At 38.5% G+C, this 6,084-nt stretch overlaps 1 pseudogene; it reads left to right on the top strand.

Moving 5' to 3' along the window:
• Positions 1-313: 313 nt before the first annotated feature.
• Positions 314-1,057, top strand: LOC114034039 (annotated as a pseudogene).
• Positions 1,058-6,084: the final 5,027 nt, after the last annotated feature.

Here is a 6,084-nt window from a genome sequence, read left to right as displayed (position 1 = left end):
CTACCACATCCCTGATACCACTCAACGTTCCTAATAACTCTAACAATCTATGAATCTGGCTGGTTCTGAACCAGGACAGTTTCATATTGAAATGGAAATATCCCAGACCTCTGCTTCTACACCTTGACCAGGCATATCATTGGCATTTTTTTTTTTTTTGCACGGCTCATGACCTAAGCGTGCAAGGAATGAGAACAATCAGAAATAATCCCGAGCCAGTTTGCTTATTGGTACAGAGTAACTCCTCATTGTTTGGGGTGGGTTATGCAAATCTGTTTAACTTATTAACGTGGCTGTTTCTTTTCCATTTTAGTCCCTACCAGGTGAAACCCAAAGTCAAGAAAGTTTACCTTTAACTTGGTCTTACCAGGAAGGCTTCCAATTGCCCAGTAATTTTAATGGGCATTTAATTGATAACATGCCCCAAAAGAAGTCACTAAATAATTGCCTTTCACTTACCAAGAATTATTATTTTGGAAGAGCCCCTCAGCTTGTAGAGCCCTTGGTGGACTCGGGGCCCACTAAATTCTATGAAAAATGCAAACTGACCGCTAGTCGAATTTGCGCCAGTGGAGAATTGCGTCAGCCATCTCTCCCGAGGGTCTTCTCAGATTATGGAGATCTTCAGAAATGGAATAGGAATACAGGCCTGGGAGGACCTCCCGATCATGACAATTGCTATCCTGGCTATCCTTTTCCTTTGGCCAACTGGCCTTGTGAGCTCTCCCCTACTCTGAGCTGTATGGAAGCAGGTAACCAGCAGCTGCCCAGTGAGACTTCAGTTGTCAAAGCTAACTACCACCCTTTCAGGCCTACCTCAGCCCTCTCTGGAAGTGACCTGTACGAAGAGAAACTGCACATGGATTTGAATGGCTATTTCCCCTCTGCTAGGTACCACTTCCCTCAGGAAGACCCTTTTCTCCTTAGCTACACCCCTCACCACCAGTACTCACTTCCAGCCAAGGGGAGCAAATGGGACTTTGATGAAGAAGTGAAGTGCGTGACTTTGGATCATGACAACAGTGAAACATTTCTAAACATCTATCCTTTAAGATGATGCCAGAGAATGACCCCACTTATCTCCCTTCTATCCCCAAACCTCCCACCGAAATATAACCGAACAAAAACTTGCTTTGGGAAACTTTGACACCGATGTTTCCAGGGAACAGAAGTAACCACAGATAATCTGTACTATGAAAGGGACTTATAGGCAATTCTTACTTCTCTCCACTAATGATTTAGGCACATCCCTTATCTCCAGTGGGGTATAGAATCTATTGGGTTGGCCCAAGCTCAGCTCCAGGAGTTAAATGCCCTCTGTTTGTTGTTTTTGTTTGTGGTTTTTGGTTTTTTTGTACATCAAGACTTGTAAGGTCCACGTGTTAGCTCCTCTTATCTGGTTACTTCCTGTTGTCCTTGACACAGCTAATACTTCAGATCCAACACCATTACTCAGCATTTCTATCAATGGCTGCTTGAAAGGGACATGGGGGAGAGAATGAAGGAACAGATGAGGGAGATGATACTATCCAAAGCTTTTAAAACAGTATCTTATCCTCCATTTAGGTAATAAAATATTGTTGTTTGTCCTAGCTTGTCCTAGAGATTTGTTGGACAGAATTTTGTTTCACACTGAACTGAAAAATAATAATAATAAATAGCCTCAAAAATAAAGTATTAAACAAAGAAACTGGATTCCAACTCATTGATGGAAACAGAGGATCAGAGAACACATAGCTTGATGAAGTCGAATCCCTAGCTTATCATTGTGGTCACACTCATCTTGCCATGTTTTGAACCTCACTTTCCTACATATTGATGTATAACTATATATGGGGTAGAGGAGAGAGTACTATACTTGGAATCAAGAAAACCTGACTTTGACTCCTGCCTCAGACACTTACTAATTATGTGGACCTGGGCAAACTCCTCCAACTTCCCAGCCTTGGTTTCCCCACCTGTAGAACAGAGCTAATGGCTGTATGAATTAAATTCTGTTCAATTCAATAAGGCTCAAATAACTTCCTGCCAAGTACTTGAGTGATTTTTGTTTTGTAAATCTGGAAGCCATGTGGGTGTCAAGAGGTTATTTTTTTACTATAATTTTAACAAAATTATAACTATAATTGTAAACCATATTGCAATATTATAATTATATAAAATTATACATCAATATATTAATACAATAATACGTTATCATCGTTATATAACTTAATAATAAAATCATAATCCTTTTGTTAAAACATCACAGTTAGGACTTTTTCAAAGGCTTGTCATGTGTTGGGCACTGTGTTAGGCCCTGAGTAGTGGATCTAAAAAGTCCAACCCCCACCTCAAAAAAAACCCCAGCTTCTGTTCTCAAGGAATTTACATTACACCTATACTATCTTACAACAACATCATGAGAATCAGATGAAATAATCTACGTAAAGCACTTTTTGCAAATCATTATAGAAGTACCAATTTTATTCTCATTTTCTTGTATCCTCAGTCTTGATTCTTCTTTCATTCCACCACTTTTTATAACGAATAGAGTGATATGGGTTCTCCTCTTCTTATGCTAGACACAGAGACATTTCTCCTCTTTTGTGCCTGACTATACCAAGACAGTCAACAAGTATTGATTGAGCACTTTCTATCTGCCAGGCACTTAGTTGACTGGTGACTATACAAAGAAAGGCAAAAGCAGTCCTGGCATCAGGGAGCTTACATTCTAAAAAGGAAACAAACATGAAAATACATACGTACATATAAGTCAGTTAATCAACAAATATTTATTAATATCTTACTGTGTGCCAGGCATTGTGCTAAACACAATACAAATTATAAATACCAATACAAGCAAAAGGAAAAGCAGTGCCTGCCCTCAAGGAGTATAACAATACTAATTGGGAAAGGAGACACATGGAAGAAAAACATGGAGGGGGCAAAGAATGAAAAGGGAGGGAGGCGTGAAAAATGAAGGTATCCAGAGCGGGACATGATGGAGGAGCCCAGATTGCAGGTTGGCGAGAGATCCAAGACATTTACAGAAACACAAGATATATACAGAATAGATAATAGGTAATCTCAGAGGGGTAGGCCTCATGTAGAAGAAGGGATTTGAGCTGAGTCTGAAAGGATGCCAGGGAAAACTAAGAGATGGAGGTGAGAGGTAGGGCCTTCTAGGCATGATGGACAGTTAGGCTAGGCAGAGGTAGATGGAATGTGATGTGTGATGTAAGAACAGCAGGTAGACTATTTTTTGTTGGGTGTTAGGGCACAAAGTGTTTGGAAAGTAGTAAAAGTATAAGAATATTGGAAAGGAAGAGAGGGGACAGATTGTGGAGAGCTTTAAATGACAAACCCTTCTAGCTCTGTATCTATGACTGTATATACATGACTAGTATCTACCTTATGACATATATATATACATATATATATAAATTCAATTTAACAAGAATTTATTAAGCACTTACTATACACAAAACATTTTGTTGTTGTTGAGTCGTTTCAATTGTGTCCAACTCTTTATGATCCCATTTGAGTTTTCTCAGCAAAGATACCAGAGTGGTTTGCCATTTCCTTCTCCAGTTCATTTTATAGATGAGGAAACTGAGGCAAACCGGAGGAAGTGACTTGCCCAGGGTCATACAGCTAGTAAGTGTCTGAGGCTGGATTCAAACCCATGAAGATGAGTCTTCCTGATTAGAATCCCAATGCTCTATCCACTGTGCCACCTAGCTGCCCCATCTCCTACCTTAGGGCATTTACACTTTCTGTTCCTTGAAGAGATTCTCTATCCTTATTCTTTATGGAGGGTCCCATAAAAAGCATTCTCTAATCTCTTTAACTAGAAGTTCCTCAAACCTCTTATGCTAGTCTATTATACTCTAATTTGTCAAGTTATTTGCACACATCTTATTTCCCAGACTAGACTGTAAACTCTTTGAGGGGGTACATGATGCCACACTGAAAAAAATCATTGATCCTTAAATATTAAAAGACTAAAGTTGTATGTTCATCATTCTGTAGCATTCCACTGAGATTTTAAGGTTGTAACCATCAATCAATCAATCAAATACAAATCAATACAAAGACAAATATGAAACAGTCCTTGCCCTCAAGGAGTTTACATTCTTTCAAAAGAGACAAGTATGTGTGTGTGTGTATGTGTGTGTATATATATATATATATATACACATATATATTCATGTATATATAGAGAGAGAAAGAGAGAGACAAAATAAACTTAAGGTTGTGCTGTAAGAAATGATGAGTAGGTTGATTTTAGAAAAACATGGAAAGACTTGTATGAAATAATGAAAAGTGAAATGAGCAGAACCAAGGGAACATTGTATATAGTAACAGCAATATTGTTTGAAGAAAAATTGTGAGCGATGAAGTTATTTTGAGTATTATAAATACTCAAATCAGCTACAAAGGACTTATAAAGGAAGATGCTATCCATCCCCAGAGAAAAAACTGATAAATAGAAGTATGCATAGTATGGTTTTACATATATTTATAAATCGGTGTCAGATGAGGGCCTTTTCTAGTGAGCAGTGGGAAGGGACGGAGGGAGAGAGTTCAGAACTTAAAATATAACAAAAGAAATAATTTTAAAAATAGAAGAAATAAATTCAAGGTCATTTGAGTGAGGTGAGATGGAGGAGAGAGGGCACTGGGGAACCAGGAAAAGCTTAATCAGAAAGTGAGTTTGAGTTGAATTGAGCTGAGTTTTAAAGAAAACAAGGATTCTATGAGGTAGAGGTCGAAAGAGGGCATTCCAGGCGTGGGTGATAACCAGTGCAAATGCATGGAAGGGGAAAATGGGTGACGTAGTGTTTAAATAGTGGTGAGAACAAAACACGTTACTTAAGTGATTAGGTCACCAGAATCAAGTGATCTTACATTCTTATTCTTTCAACTTTTTGGAAATACCTCTATTAAGGAAAATGGGCTCCAGAGGTAAATATTGTTCACAATCTCTTCGTAGGAAAATTTAAGGCACAGAGACTTCAACCCTGGGTCTTAGGCTTAAGTTTCAGCCACTGTACCATCTCTGATACATAACTGGTTTAGAGGATCCTGGCCTTCTCCAAAATACAAGTACTTTTATATGTACTACCTGTGTGACTTTGGGCAAGTCATTTAACCACTTTGATCCTCAGCTTTCTCAACCATAAAATGATAGGGTTGAATTTGATGTCTTTTGAGGTCTCTTCCAGTTACAAGTTTATCATACTATGTCTAAACCTGCTACAAGATTCCAGCCTAACTCCTCAACACACAAACCACTTTGCTTTTCAACTATACAGTTACCCCTTCCACACCACAACTTCCTCCATCATAGTTTCAATATCTAGCAGGTTAGCATAAGAAATTAAATGGGAGTTTGGGGGAGAGTTTTGCAGAAGCCTCAGATGACACCAGAAGGCCAGCAGACAACACAGAAAAAGTTTAGAAACTCAGAAATGCATAAAATATATGTGTAGTATCATATATTACCAACACATTTTATCTTTTAATACCATAATAATTCAGACTTCTTTTCTGGTGCAAAAGGAAGGCCAAAAAAATATTTTATGTGGATTTTCCAGATCACAGGTACACCACATCCCTAATGCCTGTGATATAGAAGGGATAACTGTACTTCTTTTGGAGGAAAAAGAAGAAGTATCTGTTTCCCAGCTATAAGGTAATATTGTTAGAGCCATGTTTTCCTTAGCTGAATTCTGCTGGAGAAATCAAGGACTGTGAAAGGCCCCAAGAAGAATTTCTCTACCACTGGATAATAGCTCATATTGATAGAGACCTTTTTGGGTACCCAAAGTGCTTTCTTCTCACCATCCTTGCAAGATAGGATGACTGTATGTGGAGCTGGAAAGAACCTTAGAGGTCAGCTACTCCAACCTCCTCATTTTATAGGTGAGGACCAGAGAAAGGTCAAGAAAAGTTAAATGAGTTGTTAAAGGTCACACAGGTAAGAAATGGCAAACTTGGGATTTGAACCCATTCTTTTGATTCCAAATCCTGTGCTCTTTATCCTGTGTGTAGAAATTGAGGGGAAGGAGAGAGAATAGGAACCCCAATCATTTCACT

The sequence above is a fragment of the Vombatus ursinus genome, unplaced genomic scaffold, assembly GCF_900497805.2.
Source record: "Vombatus ursinus unplaced genomic scaffold, bare-nosed wombat genome assembly UNPS02007851.1, whole genome shotgun sequence".
Taxonomy (NCBI): Eukaryota; Metazoa; Chordata; class Mammalia; order Diprotodontia; family Vombatidae; genus Vombatus; species Vombatus ursinus.
Note: the sequence above shows the minus strand (reverse complement) of the source record. Positions and strands in the feature narration are given on the sequence as shown.